The sequence below is a fragment of the Gadus chalcogrammus genome, chromosome 14 (genome assembly GCF_026213295.1).
Source record: "Gadus chalcogrammus isolate NIFS_2021 chromosome 14, NIFS_Gcha_1.0, whole genome shotgun sequence".
Lineage (NCBI taxonomy): Eukaryota > Metazoa > Chordata > Actinopteri > Gadiformes > Gadidae > Gadus > Gadus chalcogrammus.
In genome coordinates, this window is record NC_079425.1 from 12,913,709 (window position 1) to 12,937,351 (window position 23,643).

A 23,643-nucleotide genomic window follows, 5' to 3' on the forward strand; every position below is an offset into this window, starting at 1 on the left:
AATGGCGGGCATGTTAGTTTTGACTTCTGATGGCCACTATGGACAGCCCTAGGATGGATATGGGTCTTACTGTATTGTAGAGATCCCGGTCAGATTAACTACGCCTGCTTCATGGATGTCTTGACTGGGAGATATTGATGTTTTTCTGCTCTCATGTATCCCTCTATCATATAAGATAAGATCAACTCTATAGATACAGAACGGGAAATTTGAACGTCAGAGCAGCCTAATTGAAGGACAATAAGAATATTTTAAGAACACAAGGAGAAAATCCTATACCAGCACCAAAAGAAATATGTAGAGATATTTGAACCGAGAATGGGATTGAATTATGAGCACAGTAAACCGTATTGTGCACCACAATCACATGGCTGAGGCCGCATAGTTTAAAAGGTTAAGGTTTTAATTAGCATTTATTTGGTCAAATATCGAGCCCTTCTCTCAGCTGAAAGAGTTAAGATGGTAGTTAAGGTAAATGGCAGGAGGCCATCTAATGGAGGGCCAAGTGTGGGATCGATCAGACAGTTTTACATTAGTCTGGAGTTGACATGCGGAATCTGCGTTAATTAACCTGATTTGGAGAAATCTAAATCCATAAATACAGACACAATCCATCCCCTGAATGTCCTTCTCCTACCCTTTGCCACGTAAGCTGTCCTTTATTTATTTATTCCATTCTCTACTTGTCAAGCAACATAATTGTTGGTGATTTACAGCAGACTCATTGATTTACATTTAAAAAACTTCACAGTAATTGATCGCTGTCCATGGTGGATGATTTTGTCACTGAAACAGTTCCACAAACAACATTGGCTCCTTCAATTTACTCAATCAGTAGGATCACAGAGGTTGCAAATACACACACACACACACACACACACACACACACACACACACACACACACACACACACACACACACACACACACACACACACACACACACACACACACACACACACACACACACACACACACACACACACACACACGTGTTTCAATAAAATATAGGTTAGCTTGCCGAACATTTGGGGCTTAGCATGCTAGGCTACTTAGCACCTAGCAAGAAGCCACTGAAAGACACATCAGCCATTTAGCTAGTGTACACTTGGTGAAGAGTGGATCAAAACAATCAGCTCTCTGTGAGGTGAAGGAAAGCCGAGGCTGAAGAGGATTACTGCATTTGTATTGATCACACAATATTAATCAGCAGTGAAATAAATGAGAGCTTTGTGCTGTGTGATGTAAAATTGAGTACAGGTTGAACTGCAATCAATGCCTCATCAAGTATAATTATATAATAGGCAAACCCATTCATTTAAATTAGGCTTAACTGTAGGAAATTGTTCATGGATAATATTCTTTGTCAATGCACAACAATAAGTCCTTTATTTATTTCCACATTACCTTACCAGAGGGAAATTCATTGTGTCAAATTTGTTCTGCCGAAGATGGAAAAGGTATAAAGAAAATAAAGAATGAAGGGAAAATCAAACAAAAATAGTATAAATATAATTAAAATAAATGAATGCATATATGGGTAGATCATGGTTCTTATTGGTAGACTGAGATCAAATAATATATGGGAGGTCAAAGGTGACAAAATAACCTGTTTAATCTCACACCTCAATTTTCTTCGGCAGGGGGTTCTCTGCTGTACTGTTAGGAACATCCAGATCTCACATGGCACTAAATGTTGTGCGTGTTGTACGTGTTGTATAAACACAAGGTACTTAATATTATGTTGGGTGTGTGGTTGAGACACGTTGTGCTTAATATGTACCACGTGTGGTATACTAAACATGTTGTTCAAATTGTGGACTGTAGTTGTTTTGTTTGGTTGAGAGCTGTAGAAAACAACACAAATAATTTTCCCCACTAGCCTTAAAAACAAAGAAAGATAATTTGACTGTAAGCACATGCGGTATCAAGAACGTACGGTTTCCTCATTTGTAAAATAACTGAAAATTCAGCACAATGTTGACCTCCAGGGCGTCTCTAACATTCTTTCTTGAACATAAGACAGCACGACAGCAAAAAAAACATTATACAATTACTCAACATCTGTTTATACGGTTTTAACCTGTGTTTATTAATATTGCGGCACACATGTTGTAGCGGTTCATATCCTGACACAAGGTTGACACGATGTCTTGACATGTCAGCATGTCTTGACATGTTTGTCTGGGTAACAAGCATTGTACAATCTACTCTCCGCCTTAGCGGACCTCAAGGTATCTGCCACAGATTGTACTGTACTCTGGTCCCATGGCTTCAGCTGTCAGGTTATTCAACTATTTAATCTACCTGTACATCCTACTATTTCTGGAAGTATGTTCGAAACATAAAACATGTATATCAACCATTTCTGCTGTAACCGATGTTTCAAAATGAAAGGTAGAATGCTCTTTTTTACCTGCACTAGAAAGAAAGAAAAAAAAGTCTATATATATATATATATATATATATATATATATATATACACACACACACACACACACACACACACACACACACACACACACACACACACACACACACACACACACACACACACACACACACATATATACACTATAGGCCTCGGATTTCTTTGTCCCTAGGATTACTTTCAAATTAGAATAATTTTTTATTTGCTGATTTTGCCATTATAGTCAAAGAGTGAGGAAGAGGTGATTTAATCTAGGGGTTTCAGATTATATACTATATATATTAAAAAAATGATGCTACTGGCTTTGGCAATGTTATAAAAAGGAGAGGTTTGGTCAGAAAGAGAAGCTACTCTAGCTCCTATAGGCTACATGGCTTCACATTCCCTCCAACACAAACCCCAGCCAAACATCGAGGACCGTTCAAGGTAATGATTATTTTCTGAAATTCTCCTTCTAACGTCTCCTATAGGACGGGGCTAAATCAGATATATATGGCTCATCAGCAACATAAAAAAAACATTGAGCTGTCCGATTGTATATGGCCCCCTGGAGTTTTAATTGTTAGATATTTGTATTGTTTACATTTTATGGATTTTCGTTTGAGTTTGTGGTTTGACACTATATTGCATTCATGGCCCAGTTTTCTTTAGATTTTTTTTGGATTGAGCTGATGTTCCTTTGTCTTATATATTTGCTTACTAGGAAAATATTTTCTATTACTCAGATACACAAAGTTTCAATGGTATTCTTATATTTGCGCTGTGCTCCAACATATTTGTATCCGTTGGGTTGGAGGGCGTTTAGCTATGCATCTGGACCGCACTGAGGCCAAATATGGTGTTCATTCTTTCTTTATTTTATTTTATTTTTTCATTCCGATTTCATTTTTAATTTCAATTCAGCACGGCTTTAGTTGTGCTTTCCCTCTGAAATATCACACAGCTGCTGTGGGCTTTCTGTTGTATCTGTAAATGTTGAAAATACATGGAAACCTAATGCAGAGCTCTGATAGGAGCATTACATGACAACTCTGTTTATTCATAATATCCACGGCTATTGAGATGCACCTCAGATATGAACAACTAGACAGAGAGCTGACCGAATTCTGGCTAAATTAAGACTGGAGCTGCCAGCGTTTAAAAAGAAAAAAATGTCTATGGAAAAAATGTGACAGTACTTTAATTACATCGAACTCTGGGTAAATGGATATCTATATAAAGAGTTGTGCTTAATGGATCTATTCACAAATTAAAAACAGGCTGTTAAATCCCTGAGCCATGAATACGTTGTAATGCTTTAAAAGTATATGTTTATCAGGGACTTTCTTGGAAATCATGCAGTATTGACCTTGTTGTTCTTTTTCACAACTAAATATTAAAAACTTTTCACAACTAAATATTACCCCAGAGAGCCCTTCAACACTATTATATTAACTAATCTGGAAAAGTACTTGGATATTTGTCATCATATATTAAAGTGAATGTATAGACCAGAAACATGCAAGGTGAAATTGAGATCGTTCTATCTACATATTCTTCTCATCGTCTACAATATAAATAACCTAAACCTAATGAAAATCCAACGGCATAAAAGCCTAGTAAAGCCTAAGTAAAAATAGTAGTCATAACTGTGAGGCATTAGATCAAAGTAGCGAACTTAAAAAAAGAAGATCATTTAGAATTTAGTGAAGTAGAAGAAAAATAATAAGAAAATGGCAACGATTAGGCAAAAGTACTTACTTGAATACTATATGATGCACACATGATCAAATCATACATGATTGCTGCCTATCACTTTCATCTGAGTGAAGTAACATTTGTTTTCATATTTACTTATTATAAGCCTGCTCAATATTACTAAGCTTTTAGTTAGCCGATTCTTCTATCCAAAGTGATTAACAGTGCATCAGATACACGTCGTCAGGGGTGAGGGGGTTAAATCGGGTCAAAAACCCAGAACCTCTGGGTTGGTAGGCGGAAACTAGACTAACACAAAGCAGTGAAAGAGCGTGGCTAATATCAGACAAAACTTGGACGTGGAAGCCAGGGCTCTCATCTGGCTGGGTTCCGAGAGAGAGCAGGGAGGGCAAAAGTGTTGAAGATTTCCAACGTAAACAATGAAACGTGAAAGGCCAACATCCCTGGGTGAGACAATTTGTTGAAGAACAGAAGAAGAAAAAAATTTCCCCCCCCACATTATATCTCTTCAACATCAAGTTTTATTTTTCTTTCCACTGCATTTCTGATATTTGGCCTTGGCATGCAAATCAATACACGCAGTTTGGACCGAGCGACGGGATATGAATATGTTTAGCACGCTGTCTCAAAAAGCACCAGCCACAATGAATAAAGCTGTGAAAGAAGTTTTTAGATATATCCGTTACCGTCGAGGGAAGGGCTCGTCTTCGGCAGTGCCCAACACCCAAATGAAAATGAATTACAATAATGGTTGTGACAAAGGTAAATATATGAATACCAAAATGAAAATAAAGAATAAAGGTTGGGCTTTGAACAAGACAGTGTGGGATAAGACTGAGACTCTCGGAATACTTAGAAGAGAAAAGGCTACAGAACCCGCTAAGAAAAATTAAGGAAATACACGGACAAAGGATGTGGTGCACTAATCCCTATTAACATATATTACAGGAGGTCTCAACAAGAGAAGAGCAATGCAATATAAAAACTACATCTACCACAATACTGCTACTCCTTGAGCTGCTGCTACTACTGCTGATAAGAAATAGTACTACTCACTACTACCACTAAATACTTCTACTAATACTAATATTGATAATAATGATAGCAGTAGTATTCACTTTTCTATGTACCAAAGGTCCTAAAAAGGAATGAAAATGACGTTAAGATATCAATATATTTACAAATAAATAAACAGATACCCCTCAGATCTCCGAAGGAGCAGTGTTGTAGAATGCTGTAAATACATCTCAGGTGACTCAACCATCCCATAATCGTCAAGGACATAGGTAATGTTCAGCAAATTAAATGACCGTGATGCTTTATTTGATACTTCCATCATGTTGGCAGTCCTCTGGCAGCTGAAATGCCCTTAATGCAATGCAATTAATGTTAAATGTACCATTTACTGAAAATAATTGAGAGCTAGTCCCTGACTAAACAGTCAAATGTTGACGAAACAGTTCAAACTGAAAAAGCGTGAAAAAGAGCATCTACTTTTGAGTTGTTTGTAGGTTCCTTTTGCGGCGTTAACAAGAGTATGTGAAAGGGAATATCTGGACTCGCAGTAGAAGGACTGCCTCTACTGCACTAAAACTCTGCAAGGCTCACAAACAAAACTCAAACAAACTGGCAGGCTGAAGGATCATGTTCAGAAACCAACTGCTGCTAAGAGTGCACAGAAGCAGTTTCGATTTCGTACTTCTGCAACTATCAGACGCCCGTACACATGGCTCCATTGGACATGCATGGTGTTTTCAGAAGAAAGCATTGTCCAGAATCCCTCTCATTCTCCTTGCTTACAAATAGCCCTCTGTTAAGAGCGAGTCAACAGAGATTTTTCTTTACGGTGAATACAGAAATGGGTCATTAAAGTGCAGGTGGGAGGGGAGGGTACCATGCAGGGCTGTTTCCTGCATGGTAGGATGCATACAGTGGGAGGTAAACCTGCAAAGCTATGGAAGGGATAGACATATCTTTTGACCTAAAGTAACACTGGGTCACTGATAGACTCATACTGTAACAGAGTCTAACAGTGAAAAGAGGGCAGGATCTGGGCACATGACCAATTGTATTGCATTTTCCTTTTTGATAGTTTGTCCAAAATGTAAATATTGTCTCTCTAGAAAGTCTTGAAGTTTATAAAGTAAATGTATCTATTTTTCATTCATGCTTTAAGGATAAAAAAATATCACTGTGTTTAACCATTGAAGTCACATACAAACAATTCCATGAAGTTATTAACAGCAAAATGTGTCCGCCTCAACATCCTTCATCAATAACTTAAAAGCGCCTTCAACTAAACGCACATGTCTGGAACCTTTGTTCATTATGTGGCTGTTAAAAAAGCTAAACATACAGCTTGCTCTTCTGTGTTTGGTTGATAAATCACGTGTGTCCTCATCTGGCTGACAGCGCGGCGGTGGTGATGGATGCGTGACTCTGCCCGTGTGTTTGCGTTCATGACCAGTCTAGTCAAGCCACGACCGGAGCGGACCAACGTCTCTGTCAGAGATAAACATCACAAGGTCGGCCCTGCCTCCACATTTCAATTAAGCTTTTTTTTTTTGGAAGGGCAAATATATCGGACGGGAAATAACTACGCAGAGGACTTGGTGGAAGAAAATGACTATTTAATGGGATTGTCACTTTTGATTGAACGCTAGAATTGAGGCCATCTTGAAATAAAATAGGTAGAAGGTTCTAAATTTAAATTTGATTCTGTGCAACATGTACAGGCAATATATCTTTGTCGGCCATATGCTTTTTCATGATGCATGTTGTTTGTTTCTATGTACCTATTATTCATTCGCTACCATTTGTGTGTGTCAACGTGAGAAGTGAGAAGTGTGTGTGCATACATATGAATGCAGCTGGTCTTGAGCTTGGGGAACATATTTTCGAATGATTAGATCAAATTGTATGTGTTATATATGTCAATGTATGTAGTAGGAGATAGAGGTACTTTAGAGAAAGCACCAAAGCAGATCTCTAGCAAACCCTGCATGTCCAATAAATCAACAAATAGCCATTATGCGTCAAGCAGGAAAAGAATGGGCACTTTAGTCCAATTAGGGAGCTAAAGCTGCACGGGCTGAAAGGTATTGTGGGAAATTTATCAAACCCGGGCTTATGTCAGGTTTCCGGGAAATGAACTGTCACACACGTTACCAAGGTAACTTTAAGTATGAGATTGGAGTTGTACGACAGAACCAATTTTAAATTGAGCTAATAGTCGTTGTCTGAATTAAACACTAGAAAGTCTCAGCTGGTAAGAGAATCAAAAGAGCAGAGATTGACACACGTGACGCAATGAGTGTAGCAATACTGTGGCGCCTTGACTGCCATAGCTCAGGGTATGTCAGCAACTCTGAGAGAAGCGGGGGTGAAGCAAAAAAGGTAATCCTGTGCCAGGACGTAAATGTGAATTTGTGCCGTGACTTCCTGCTGACAGTAATGTCTCTGACGGTTATCAATTAGATGTCCATGAGTGACAGTGACATTCCCCCAAGGAACGGAGGCTGTGTGTTACCACGGTAACACTTCTCAAGGTAGCACTACTTTGGTAGCGCCCACACGGTAATCATCTACTGAACATGAAGACCAGAGTGGCTCAGCCATGTAAAGTATTGCCATGCATGCCATTTTTTGTCAATTCTATTTATTTATTTTTTATAAGATGCTTATTTTGACTTTGCGCTCCCTAAATGTGGATCATAATCCACATTTAAAACAGACTAGATGTTTTGTGCCTTAATAATCATACTATTCTGAAAATAAATTACTGCTTTATTGATCCCAGGCAGGAAATTCAGAACCATCAGTGATGTAAATGTTTGCACCCTGAGGCGTTAGTTTGTAACCCTGAGTGTCTGTCTTGGAGATAGTAGCTTGTGAAGGTAAAAACGACCTCACTATAAACGATGTGGTTGACGTGTGACAGTATAGAACACAATAACCACGGCAGCAGGTATTGTGAGTACTGCATTCGCTTTTCTGCTACAAAAACAAATTATAAAAGGCCCGCTGAACAGCTGAAAGCCAAGAGGTAATATATAACAGGCAGCTATAAACAATACCCATAGTTAAGGCCGACACGTTCGACCGCTAGCTGGCAGGGTCGTTACGGAGACGGCTGATATTGTTTAGTTGGATGGGAATTGAACTGGGAACAGTTGTGAGCCGGAGGAGGTGGCTAGGCTATCATGTTTTCCTCTAAAGGCTTTTAAACAAACTGCAGGCTGTTGCCAATATAGAGCCCAGTGCTAAGATGTCCAATATATAGAGACCAGTGCTAAGGTCTCCAATAGAGACCAGCGCTCAGGTGTCCAATAAACAGGGACCAGCTAATATATAGAGAGCAGCACTAATATATAAATGGAAAGAAATGAGGGTGCAGTGTTTTGTACCGGACTGTAACAAAACTATGTGTCCAGCTTTTTGCTGTTTTTCCCCTAGTTTCCTGAGTTGTGGAAACACAGAAAGTGATGTTATGTTGCAAACTTTCAAATGTCAATGGTAGAATAGGAGATATCATAGAAATTATTAACGTTACCATATCAAGTGCATATTCTCAGCATTGAAGGAAGAGCTTTTACATTTATTGGTTGCAACAGTCATGCTATGAGGTCATAGTGGTCCGAACCTCTGGAATTTTTTAAAAGCTAAAAATAAAATTGGTAACTAAATACAACTGTATAAAAAATCTGCGATTAAGTGTATGCTTAATTCAGTTTAGACTTGCTCCGCACCGTGTGTCTTGGAATTTATTTTGTATATTATTCCATATTATTAACTATTAAATGGTTGAACAAATACATAGAATTATATTCTTTGACCCTCTTTATCAAATCTATAGAAATATCCAGAAATACATATATTTTAACCAATCAGAAGAACAAATTCAAATCAGATGTTTTCTCAGTCTGGCTAAAATACACTGGCTCGGTCCACAGCTGAAATGTGAAAACTCCAACAGGAAGTAGCTTTGATTAATTCTCGACATGCAAGGATGAATCACCTTTAACACTCTCAGCACCAGAGCGAAGTGTGAGTGTGTGTGTGTGTGTGTGTGTGTGTGTGTGTGTGTGTGTGTGTGTGTGTGTGTGTGTGTGTGTGTGTGTGTGTGTGTGTGTGTGTGTGTGTGTGTGTGTGTGTGTGTGTGTACAGAACCTGTATAAAATCTAGCCTCTGAGTTGTAAATTGGGTTTGACAACTGTCCAACCAAACTTGTGTTCCTAAGGATGAATCCTTGCATCGTAGTTGTTAAGTATGCGGGTAAAGTAGACCTCATTGGTATTGAATGATATAATATAGGTAATAATATTCAGTGGTAAATTAATTCGGGATCAACAGAATATAGATAGATAGCTACCCTACCACTCATACAGGTCCACGCTTCATAGATTATCATTATTCATGTAATTTGAGCAGGTCTTTCATGTGTAAAAATAAATATTCTATATGAATAAGGTTTGGTTAAGGCATTCCATCACATTCTTTGATATGCCGCATTATGTAAACCAGTCGAAGTCTGTAAACAGAGGGAGAGGGCTGTGATTATTAAAACACCACTGGTCAGCACGTTGAGATGGACGGATCAAAGATACATGGTTCCCAGGATGGAGGAGCATGAACCGGGACATGAACACATCCATACTCCTTCACCCCAATCCTTCACACTCTCATGGATAGTTTGCTGAATAGCTTCCTTCCAGATATCAAACTGATAATGTAGCAGCGGCAGTTCTTGAAACATCAGCTGAAAACACTGTGGTTTATGTGTTGAACTAGTTGCATATAGAGCTTAATATTAACATAACATAACATGTGTGTATATACAACCAAGAGTTGTATCTAGTGGCAGTTACGGTTTTAGTGTGTGTACATCAACTGTGTGTATATCTAGTTTGAACCTCTAACTTGTGCTCTGTATCGCAGTTTCTTGCTAAATTGAACCGTTAACCATTGGAGTCGACCAGTAGTTCTAAAAAACTAAACGGGAAAATCACACAAGTAGTGTGAAAATATTGAGAAAGGAAATGGAATGCTATTTTAAAAATGATGAACTACATTTCTATTCATGAATGCATTAATAACTCTTAAGTCTAACTGGAGAGAATTTAGCCAGAGTCCAATAATACGGCTATTTCAAACATAAAATTCAGAATTTCCTGTCTGGGATGAATAAAGTATGTTGTATAAATTAATGGAGTTGTTCTGTATTGTATAAAATCTTTCGTCTTTGTTGTTTGTGTCCTCAATTCATCCAATGAAGCAGTAACAGTGTAAGGTCTATAGGAAAATACTTGGCGTTTTAGAGGAAAGGGAAGGTTATTTCTAAAGGGCCGTGTTTCCAGCAATAACATTACGATGATGTATGGTTCATCATACAGATTCCGACCGAAGGCTTTTACTAATCTAATAAAACACCAAGAACCGCTTGTTTTCTCTCCGTCTATTAAAAAGGCGCTATGGGAGAGCAAGATGGAAGGATTTAACAAGGCGGTCGCCGTGGTTTTATGTACGATACACAAAGTGGCCGGCCTGTTCTCCTTCCGTTAGATTTTTCAGCCGAGCTGAAGGCTTTCCCATTTGCCACTGACAGCTTTTAAAAAACGGCACGTCCCGTTTGTCCCCAAGACGATAATAATTGCGAAAAATGCCCTTTGTGTGCCCTGCGCCAGCTCCCGACCTGCCAGCGCTAAGGCCTATCACCAAACAAATATCCGAGCGCTGCACTAAACTGTCAGCAGAGTGAGAGAGCTGGCTCGCTCCCCTGCGTACACTGCCGCTGGAAATTAGTCCAGCGACGTTATTAATCCTCCCGCTGCATCTAGCGTCCTTGCTTGTTTGGGAAAGACACAGACCGCCGGGGTACATGGACTGATCCCCTCCATCAACCCCCCCTTCACCACCACTACCACCACCACCGACACCACCCCGCCTAGCCCTTTATCATCACCACCACCATCGTCACCCTTCCACCATTACCCCCCATTCACCATCAACCTTCCCCATGACCACCAGCCCAATCACCGTCCGTCAATCACTACCAAGAGGCCACCATCGGCAGTGTTCTTCCATGCAATACCTCTAAGGCCTTACAACATCTACTATCCACAAGCTTAAATGATCAAGGGAAGATCGAAAAGAGGATCTAAAAGAGTCGTTATCGTGGCAAAGGAGTCAAAGAGCATTTATGTTGTTATTTTTGAAGACGGCACTCTGCTGGCAGCAAGCTAATGGCATTCAATATTGTTGTCAGCAAAATTCGGAATTAAATATTTTTTATGCCTGAACAGACAATCTTTTATGCCTGAACAGACAATCCCGCCACCCTCTAAGTTAGATAGGTGGGAGCACCATGGTCTAGTAGCTCAGGTGTTTTATTCCCAGCCGAGAGGTTCTGGGTTTGAAGACAAAATGCACAGTTAACTTGCAGGCGTCTTTCAGAACGAAAAATGCCCCCTACCTGCTCCACTTCCTGTCGTCTAATCTCACGACGGAACACATGGATCGGCAGCATCGGATGGGATGTTATTGCTGAGAGCTTGGTTGAAAGGCGTAAGCAAGAAACTTCTGGATCGGGATATCCGTTGACGTTACATGGTTCAGATAATGCTTTGTCTTTATCCTGTGTTTATCCAATGTGTCTTTAAGACTACACATTTATTCTCCTTGTCTTTGTTGTTGTTCTTCATGTCATGCTCTTATTCTTCTCCCTCCGCAGACCGGAAACTGGCATACACAGCTCAGTTTAATGAAGTAATATAACTTAAATTGCATAGCAGTAGAATGGTATAGCGCTAATTAGTGACCCTCTCTGCCTACTTAAAGGTGTAGGTGAGATTTAAGGCGACATTTTTAGTATAATTTGTTTGAAATGTGTCAGCTATTAGCGAATGAAATGCGATGTGAGAATATCTGATCAAGGTGTTTCCTCCCCGAATGTTTCAGGGAATCAATCATGCCTGTCAATCTCAGGTGCGTAATTGCAACACTTCTATATATTGCTCTGTTTGGCTCTCTCTTCTGTTTGCGACTCTCGGGGTAGGTTGCGGGCCCCAGCAATGACAAAGACAACATCAAGGCTGTTGATACTGTGGGTGTTTGTGTGTATGTCCGTACAAGCACTTGATTGGTCTCCATTGTTGCCTTGGTTATTCTGATGCTTGTGGAACCGCATCGCTAGTTCGACGGTTTTGTGTGTACGTGTGTTACTGTAGCAATTAACCCCATGCGTAAGCGAAATGGGTGTAATGAGCAGAGTGGGATGCTGAATCTATCCAATCAATCCTCCATCCCCCTTCCTCCCTCTCTTTCCCTCCCTCCTCGTTCCCTCTCTCCCCCGTCCCTCGCCCACTCTTGCACTCTCTCCCTCCCTCTCTTTCTCTGTCGCTCTCCCTTTCCCTCTCTCTACCTCCCTCAATCCCGCTTCTCTCCCTCTCCCCACTCCCTCCCCCAGAGTGTTTAGCGAAACCGTGACCTTGTAACGGAGCACCAGGAGTGTTCAGAGGAGGTTCAGGACGACAGCGTCTCCTCCGTCGTTCCCTCCAGACCCCGGAGAGCGGAGATCCAGAACACCAGGAGTTGATCTTGTTTCAGAGATCAAACAGAAATAAACCAACGATGCGGTGAACAACTCTGTGCCACGTTCATTTAGCTGACTCCTCGCCCACCTCGCCGACATGAGAATATTCACCGGAGGGTGTTGAGAATCACACCCTGCATTATGCACTAGGTTACGATGCGTGACTTTTCAAATATAAGTAGCAGCAGTGTCAAAAGGTATACTCAAAGAAATATCCTAAAAATCACCTGCTGTTTAAATGCACTGCGCGTGGTGGCGGGACTATCTATTTTTCATAACCATAAATTATATAAACTGTAGCAAGCAAAGATGGACAGGTTCATAGTGGTGAGATTAAAGATTTTTTCCGTTCACTGTATGTTTCCAGCCCTTTGCTAGCAGCAAGCTAATAGCACTCTGGATGGTTTTAACAGTGGTTGTGAGGAAAATACAGGGGCCTATTTGATTTGGGAACCGTTAATTAGAAAGACATACACGTGGATGAAAGAAGATTATGGAAAGCCTGCAATAAACGCTGACTGACAGAGAGGCAAATTAGGTAAAAATATTGTTTGGCTCCCGCTGAGGGAATTAATTTGGGTTACGACCACATCACCTACGAGGTCTACTGCAGTGTCCAGACACTCACCGCATGGCTAGGGTTACGTGGCTGCATGGCTTCGATTCAAACAATCAACGCAATACCTTAAACTATGTTATTTTTTGCATAATATCATCTGACAACAGCGCTTATCAGAAGGAATGGCACCGTTATTAAAGTCATTGTAAAATATGTAAAATGTGTTCGTTTTGCATTCTGTGTCAAAGAAACACAGCTTAAAATAAACTCAAAACCAACCTAGCTTCTTTTGTATATTTTACACAATAGACACGACAAGGCAAGTTTATTTCCCAGAATTCTCAGAATTACTTTTATTCTATTTTATTGTACAAGTACACAAGAGTAAAATTCTTAGGCTTGGTTCCTGAACAGCCATGCACCTCAACATAATAGCAACAATACAAGAACAACATTGAAGGGACAACAGTTTAAAAGACAATAAAAGACTGAAATAAGAAGAGGGAATCACACAGATAAGCAGCGTTTAAAGAGATATTTAAAATAAAGGAATAAGGTATGTAAGAAATCGAATAATATTAACAAACTCTTCGGCAGACAAGATGAGACAAGATCCTTGAATGGTTCCGTCCCGTGCTTCTGTTGTGGTTGGGTCTGGACATCCAAGGTTCTGAATCTGAATCTGAGGTCTTGGTGTGTGACTGTGGTGTTCACTGTCTGTATTACTCATCTTCGCTGTCTGTGGAAACCGAGAGATCCTTGAGTAGTAGGAGAAACGAGAAGAGCACTTGACATGACTAGACCTCCCCATTCATCACTACATCAGCACCCAGCACCCGACCTTGGGGTGCGTGGGGTGGGGGGGGGGATAAAGGGTTGAGGGCAGAGCATAGAGTGAGGTTGAACTCATATTTTTTGGTTCAACTGCTTTGCACTAGGTCAAATAAAACAAAAGAACGAATAACTGATTGTGAATGCTACTTTGAGTGGTTGTGTACAGATCCAAGTCGAATAAAAAATGAAGTCTCTGCCAGTTACTGACTTCTCATCCATTTTCCAAACGTTGTTCTTTTCTCTCTGTCGATCAACCACAATTTATACGTAGCACTATTTCTGTCGCATCCAACTTTTAGATACGAGTTCATAAGGAGCATGTAAGAGTTTTTTGCTCTAGGAGGCCTACAGGTAAGCTGTGGCCACCCAGCGTTCAAACCCAGAACCCTTTGTCTGGGAGTGAAACACACTAACCGCTACACACACAGTGTGTTCCCATCCACTGCGGCCACTGAAGTTTGAAGTCCCCGGCTGGACAAGTTGAACACTTGAATGCCTGAGAGTCTGGAGCAAGTCTCGCTGTCTCCCTGCAGAGTGTTTATCTCGGGGCAGTGATGCTAACTGGGTCGACACAGTGCCTGGTCCGGAGTGGCTCGGACCGGGCTGGGACTGATGAGGGGCATATCGCCACTGGCAACTGCTCTAGGTGTTGTGGGGTGGGGGCAGCCCCTACCTGCCAGGCCCCATGTTGCTCAGCTGGGGAGAACAGGGGTTTCTAGAGCTCTCGATCTCCACCACCACCTTCATCCGTCAGCCGGGTGTCCCGGGGGCCAGGGCTGACTAATGCGGGGCCCACCTCCTCCACTAATTAATATATGAAAGGAAGAACGCGGAACCGCTTGTGATCTTTGACAAACTGCTTGTTATTTTTTAGATTTTTGCATCTGGGGAAAACCAATTTCCATTTAAAAGCCTTGTCGTGTGAATGAGTGACTCCACGTTAAGACATTTTGCACAAGGATTGGCGATTAATGAGATCATTATTAATGACAATCAAACTTAATCATACTTTGTTGTGAAGATTGTTTCAAGGGACACATAATTTTTTTACAAACAATCCCCAAAGCTCATTTAGCAATCATTTCATCATTACTTAAGTCCTTTAAAATATGCTCAATTTGTCATGGTGTCAGTGTTTTGGACACTTTGCTATTTATTATTACTTCTTCTTCTTCTTAACGTTGACTTGCTTGAATTTAAGAAACGCAAGGATCCAATTACATGCAATATGAAAGTTGTACATATATAATCTGTTTTACATTCACATTAGGCTAGAAAAAATATTTTAGAAGCAATTATCAGAATAATGCTGTTTTGTATTACTGCAGTCGTTGGGTATAAGACAAATTATTGGTTTTCTCTAAAAAATATTAATAATTTAGTTCTCGAATTCTTCCCAAACCAGCTAAATTTTTTCGTAAAATTTTTTTTTTCATAAGAAATCAAAGTACTATTCGGCATTGCTGGATGAATAGATTCACAACATATCTCTTCGTACAGGTCTGTTTTAAGATGGATTTATATAGAGACCGCATGAATATTTCAAGAACAAATGTATTGTTGTCAGATTCTCCACCAAGGCACGTTCTGAACATGCAATCTCTGACACAACAAACCTGTGCTCTGTATTAGTTTCAAGAGAGGCCATGGTCTAAATAGAAGAGCAAAGTATATGAGTAATCCAGAAATCGAATAGCAGTGAAACCACGACACATGGGACAGAGATAAGGTTAGGATGTTTGTCATATGTATTTTAATCCTATTTGCATCAATGGACCTTTTTTCTTCTTTTCACAATATGGAACAATGGACAATATGGAAGCTAAATCAGATGTCATCTAAATGTTTCTGTTTTTCTTATAAAAAGATCAGGAAGTATTTTTGAAAGCAGCCTTTAAACATTGAAAAGGAAAGCCAAAGTGTGGAGTCCGACTGGGGCTGGTAGAAAAAATTCACATTTGCATGTTGGAAATCCCATTGCCTCTAAACCATCCAAACCTCATGATCAAGGGTTAAAGAGTACTATGAAGTTGGCGCTATTAAAGGTTCCGACAACTAATTGAGTGGGATCCCCAGGGGGGAGCAATGCTAAAATCAATCAATAACTGTTTATTTTTGTGAACAGTTTTGATAAACCCACTATAACATACAAAAATATACATATAAAAATACTGTTATGATGTATTTGTTATGAAGTGTTAAATGGGATAATATAATAATGCTATATAGTAATATGAATGGATATATATATCTATATATATTTACACACATACACAGTGCACATACATACTGTATGTGTATTGTATACAGTGCTTGATCCTATTATTAATATTGACAGAAACAGTGACAGAAACATTCAGGGCTAGAGAGACAATGGACAGCCAGCGTATATCCACCTGGCTCAATACTGTGACAGACAGATGTGCGATATTCACCACTACATTTGTACGACAAGCGGTCTTCTGGCAATCTAAATGGTCTGTTCCAGCGGCCGATACGCCAGACGGTGGAGCATCACGCTGCTTCCCTGTAGTGCGCCGGAGCGACAACGCCTTTCACAACCCTCTCCACCGACCCTCGGCATGCTGGGAAATAAATTGGACAATGAATACAACAGGAGCAAGATGAGACCTTACAAAGGCACACTGTCAAACCTGTGTGTGTGTGTGTGTGTGTGTGTGTGTGTGTGTGTGTGTGTGTGTGTGTGTGTGTGTGTGTGTGTGTGAAGACTGAGAGACCCATGATAAATAGCATGTGTGTGTGCTTGCGTGCACATGTGTGTGTTTGTTTGTCTGCATGTCACGTGTGCCGTGCACACCTCCTCTCATGGTGTGGAGGTGTGTGTGTGTGTGTGGTATTTGGGTGCCCACTAGTGTTGACGCAGAGGATGTTTGAGGCATCAGGTGTTGACAGCTCAGCCCAGGAAATGACATCGTCCTCCTCATTTGAGATGTATTGATAGTATGATTGTGGTGTTTTCTTCCTTCATATTATTTTCGTTATAACCCAATGCAGGAGATGAACGCTATGGTTATCGGTATGAATTAATGGCCTCCAAGAGGTTAAAATAATGTATTTCACAAACACAGCTCCTTGTATTATGAAGGATAACATATTCAGAAAGAATATATGCTTCCCATTCCATTCCATGACACACATCAGCTAAGGGCTACTGGAGACAGCCATAGGCCACGGCTAAACGCCAGCAACGGAATGGGACATTAAAACCTTCATTACTAATTTAAACGTTCTGAGAGACACACTGAGCTGCTGGAGACACTCTGGACGCATAAAGAGGATGTTTTTCTCTACCTGCGCCTCCCCTCTCCTCCGTAGTCCTCTTACTTCTTATCCTCAATTTCCTCTCCATCCTCTTCCTACAATCTCCTCTACCTCGTCTCCTCTGCTCTCTTCCACACAGTCCCCTTGCTCCTCATGCCTGTTTCTCCTCGCTCTCCTCATCCTCCTCACTCCTTCCCTTCCTCTTCCTTTTTCTTCCTTCTCCTCTTCCTACTCTCTTCCTCCTCCTCCCCCTCTCTCCTCCTCGTGTTTCTCCTCCTCCTCCTCCTCTTCTCCTGCCTCATCCTATTCTCACTCCAACCACCTCCCCTGCCCTCTCCACTCTCTCCACCTACTCCTCTCAACAAAGAAACCAACAGCAGTTGACAGAATTTTCATGGAATCACTGATTGTTCCCATTCGCTCGTCGTTATGAAGAGGAGAAATAGCCTTGCGAGCCGCCGAGTTGAATGAATACATGAATACATGAGTAGGCTGAGGAGAGAAGGAGAAGAGAGGAGGATAGGCCTGGTTCTCTCAGGGTTACAACGTTACGAGGAATACTGTATCCTCAACGGAGGCCATTACAGCCCTCCAACAATTGTTTGTCCCAAACATGTTTCTTTAGGAAATAAAGATGGAAATCACTTCATTGAGATGGGAAGCAATCAATATGATAATTTCTTGCTGTTTTTTTTTCTTCCTACACCTGCTTAAGCAGCGTGTTTACGTTTCCCACGCGACAGTTAAACGTTTTAACACGCCCGATGAGAAGGATATTCCTCTTGTTGGACGACAGGAGAAACACAGGCATCCGCTTGTGGTGTGGAGCTGTGAGGTTTCAGCACTGTAGTGCACGATGGGCGTGCACGAGGGGCGTGCACGCCGGGGCCTTTGTTACACACTCGCCCATTTGTTTTGTCAATCTGGCCTCCTGCTCCTAAACAGCAGTGTTTTTTTTACAAGGAACTATCAGGGTGATTTATGCCCTCTCATAACGGCCCAGCAGAAGCTGAAGGTCGTCCAAGGACGCGCCGCCTCTCTGCGCTAGACAGCAGCCCAGCGACCAGTATCCCCTGTCTCACAAACACACACACACACACACACACTGGCACACACACCCACAAACACGTGCACACTGCACACATGCACATGCACTCCATTTCCTAAGTATCCGATGACTCAATGAGCACATGACCTGAATATGGGCAAAGTGTGTGCAAGTGTGTTGGTGTGTGTGAAAGCGAGAGTGCATGTGTGTGTCTGTGGCAGAGGTTGGGGGTTGTGGCGAGCGGAGGGTAAGAATGCACACACAGCACCACTAAGTTTGCAGTCGCGCGTGTGAATTATGTGTCCATCTTTGACTTAAGAGGACGTTAGCAGGAGGGGAGCGAAGGAGCAACATGCGCTGTCCGTATTTGTGTGTCAACCTTGCGGTGGAAATGGCTCCCGGTGACGGTGATGTATTGCGTGTCACTTGCGCATCCCTGCTGAATACTAACGCTGCCATCTGTGGAGATGGCAGCCGCATTGGTGTCGGGGAATTTCCTTCAATGTGTTAGTTTTTCCTTTTCATTTTTCCTTTTCGGAAGAGAACACCTTGTAGCAATCTGAGGTGCTGCCGCCGTTGTTTTTTTCCAGTTGTTTTCTGAAGAGCGTTCTCGTGGCGTTAAACCACGGACACTCAAAGTGAGCGGTCTGCTGTTAATAAGCATCTGATCTGGTCTTATGCTCCGACAAGCTTACACATACGCACCCACAAACACACACAGACGCACACACACATCTGTAGTTCACACACATACCGTCACGCACGCAGACACAAGTAAACACACGTACACAGACAATCACACACACATCTGTAGTTCACACACACACAAGTCGTTTGTTCCTTTGCTGGGTGGCCGCGCTGGTAAGACTTGTCAATGGGGGGTCTTGAACTTCATTTGACCCCCAAAGCCACTTAACAAAACCTCAGTTAATACACTCTCATTAGATATGCAATGCATGTGCATGTGGCCGTGTTTGTGTGCACGTGTTTCTGTGCGTGTGTTAATCCGTGTGTGTTTGTGTGCACAAGTGTGTGTCTGTGTCTGCATGTGTGTGTGCATTTGTCCTCCATCAAGGATCGCTGAATAGACAAAAGAAAGACCTTCTCATCAGCGATCGCTGATCTCGGAATGTTTTGGAAATTCCTTTTATTCAGTGATGTCACTTTAACTGTATTGAATATAACACAGATAATTAATATACGGGTAAAATAATCAATAGAGGGGTTATTGTTGTGTCTGTGTGTATAAGGCTAAATAAATACACAATGCCAAAGCGTAATGTTCCGTCTAAATAACATGCACAATTACAATGCATTATAACAGTTATCAGTAGACCTGATATGCAGCGGTGGTTAACCTGTGGCCTGCTCTCCCATAGGAGAACACATCGGCCTGTGCCGGGGTATCCCTGGAGGGTGCAAGGGATAATGGGCAATGTAGTGTTGTGTAATGTATGGTTGCTACAGTGTTCTGGGAGCTGCCTGGGGGAAGATGTATGGGTGAGTAGGATGGGATATTTCAACTAGCTGGTAATGCTGACCTGTAATGGGATATCTTAGCTAGGCAGCAATGCTGGTTGCTTATGGGGTATCTCAACTAGCTGGTCATGGGTCTGGGATAGCTGGTAATGGGTTAACTCAGCAAGCTGGTAATGCTAGCTGGTAACGGTGTATCCCAGCTACCTGGTAAGGCTAGGTGCTAGCTGCTAATGGGTGTGGATTAGTGTCCACTAATTGCTCTTCCCAGGACAACCTCTTCAGCTCCTAATGCAGGTCAACCCTCAGCCACTTCCCCAGGCTGCAAGGCTGCAGGGCAGCACTAATCGATGCAGCAACCCAGGAGAAATCAGACCCTCTTTACAGAACTCGGCCCTCACCAAATTGCATCATGTTCAATATTTTTTACTCCAGTGACTAGCGCAAGCAGACTGGATCAGTACTTGGGTCTGTTTAGTTCCAGGATTTATAATGAACAAATGTGAAAAGCTTGCAGGCAACTTTGTTCATTAATTTATTAATTTTTGCAGCTGGTTACTCTCACAATGAAACTGAGGATCTAGGATCTAGGATCTAACATGCATTAAGTCTTTAGTAATTACTGTGCAACATCATAAAATTACTTTTTTTTTTTATATATATTTACTAGATTAACGTGTGTTTCATAAACACCATAAATGTACCATAAAACAGTGTGTTTCATTGATAAAGACTGTGTCTCAATTGCCTTTAGCTTTATTCATAAAGACCATATATGTGCAGATCACAGTTAGTTTCATTTATAAATACCAAACATATCTAGAATACATTGTTTCATTCAAAGAGAACATATTTTCACATCTAACAGTTAATCAGTTTTCACGGGAGCGACAGGATCAATGAGTCTTGTCAGAGCTGTGAAGACAGCGATGACAGGAGAATGATGGAGACGATAACAGCAATGTGTACTGACTCTCTCTGACAGACTCAGTGCTCGCCTCTGTTGTGCGTGGGAAGGTTCACGTCATAATACGTCATAATGCCTTACACTTACACCCCCCGACAATCGATTCAGCACGACCGATTGAAACTAAATCACGCTCAAAAGACTTTCCATGACAGAACCTCAGGATCTATGAGAAATGCAGGCACATGCAAAACCAAAGTGTGTTTGAGATTTGTAGTTCTGTTGCTTTTATTCAATTTTTCCCACTTCGAGGGATTTCCTATTAAACCAGCTGACAGTCGACAGTGACTAGAACAACCTCTTGGCCACCTGCTAGGGATGATATGCTTCACATGCAAACAATTAAACAGCACAGGTGGGGACAGAATCACGCGGCCGGTGATGGGGGGAGAGAATTCATTGAGCGCGACAGACGACACAAACAGGGAGACATGGCGCGTCCAGAGTGATGACCACACTTTAGCCCACTGATAATTACTAGTGTTAACCTCCAGCTGCCCAGACCATGAAGAGATGTAAAAGCTAAATATTCAGAGACTGATCTCTCTGGTTACATGTTCTTACAGCGTGTTTTTTGATTTTGTTTGATAGTGGATGTATAAGATAGCCTGGCTAACACCAGACCTCATCTCAATCTACATTGAGATGAGGTCTGGGAACCACACATACATTTTCTCGTATTTGAGGCGTGGTTTACTTGCCTAGAGCCGTTTATTGGGCCTATGAATGTCTATCATATGCGTCTGTACGTAGCTCATAGCCAACAAAGCCTGTTGGTAGCAGGGCAAAGTCATCCTTCTTGGTAATGAAAGATTTTAACGCCGAAAGTTGCTATTTAAAAAAAAAAGAAGTGGGTTCTACTTTGTTTTCCTGTTCCGTGCTGCAGGAAGATTCAGCACGATTCCCCCCCTCCCCACTCCCCCTGCTGGCCCGTGGTCACACTGCTCCCAAAGGCCTGGGCACGTTTGCTCCTTCATACATACGTCATCACGTTGTAATACGATAAATACGTCATCACCAAGCGTGGTGTCCAGCTGCGATTGAATGCTGTCGTCGGCCCAAATTTCAAGTAAACACTCGGCGTCACTATTGCACCAACGTAAACCCACTCGTGAACCGCTTGGACCGCGGTATGGGCATGGAAGGGCAAGGGCATGGACCTATAAAGAAAGAAGGGTTGCGCAAGCACTACGTCATCCAGCTCACGTTGTGTATCCGCGCGCGTGTGCGCGTGTCATCTCATTAGCATCTGTACTTTGGCCACGGCACACCTCTCCCAAGTGTGCCGTGGCCAAGGGGCTGTTCCGTGCTGGAATACGGATGGCGTGGTCACAATAGCCAAACGTTCTAGACTTTAGTATGCAAATGAGGACTTCAGACAACAGTAAGGATCAGGTAGGGGGTAAGGGCACCTTGCTCTTGGATGCCTATAGGTTGCAGGCATGAGAGATTGTACCTTTGGGCTGTGAGTTGTAAACCCTATCCAAGACTAGACTATACCCGCTCCACGCCAATAAGGCTCCTTGTGGGAGATGGTGTGAGCAATAAGGAATGGTAGCTAATGTCAGAATGCCACTTGTAAATGCATATAATAATATCAGAAACATGCAAGGTGAAAAACACAATATCAATCGATTGCAGGAAGGTTTGGGTGTATAACAGCGGGGGGGAGGGGGGGGGGTATATTGTGCAGCAAGCAGACGCTCTAGCACTCAGAGATGCAGCTCTGTCTTCTTCGTGACAACTACGGTAGTGTCTCGGGGAAAAGAGGAAAACTGTTGTCGAACACATTGAGCACTTGGCGAGTAAAAGCAAGCTCTTAAGTGCCTCGGAATCACGATGAATCTTTAAAGGGTGAAATTTGAGAACTCCAATCCGAGCACCAATTCCCCCCTGAGCACTTTGGAAGAGCGGGATAGGCCACGTCTGTTAGGATACCATATTCTCGAAGTAATACAGGGGTGAACAAGAGAATACATCTATATGCTAACGTCTTCCCATTCCCTTCTGAACTCCTTTTCAACACACCAAATTCCTTGACTGGATTGCATTGGATGAAGGGAGCTGCTCTGGGTGAAAGAGATGAGAAAATCAACATCTAACTGGAGTCTATTGGGTTTTATCCCAATGAGCTGCTAAATGAGGATCTGCTGCTGCACCGAACGGTGCAGCTCGACAGCGTTATTGACATGTGATCCCCGGAGGTTCAAGCACTATGTACATGTAGACCCATGCGGTCCTGGAGGAGAACTTCAGGATATTCACAGCACAGCTGTTGTCAAGTGATTCAACCCTAATGGGACCCACCCTGATTTAATTATAAATATTAGCTACTCTGGTATTTCATGAATGATTTGTATGAGGAAACATTGAACATAATTTACACTGACGAGCCATATTGTGTTATGACTTGAATGTGTGCCCGACCTGATATTTAAGTCAAAACACAATGTGGCTCAGGATTGTTTGGGATGCAAATAAAAAAAGAACTATAAAAGTAGGTAGTTATATGATGATATGATATGGGTAAGAGAAGATGGACGAGGGGAAAGACTGAAAGTGTGGAAGATAAAGTAATTCCAGATATTCAGTATCTGGATGTTGGGGAAGAGAATCATGATTGTGTGTGTGTGCGTGTGCGTGTGTGTGTGTGTGTGTGTGTGTGTGTGTGTGTGTGTGTGTGTGTGTGTGTGTGTGTGTGTGTGTGTGTGTGTGTGTGTGTGTGTGTGTGTGTGTGTGTGTGTGTGTGTGTGTGTGCG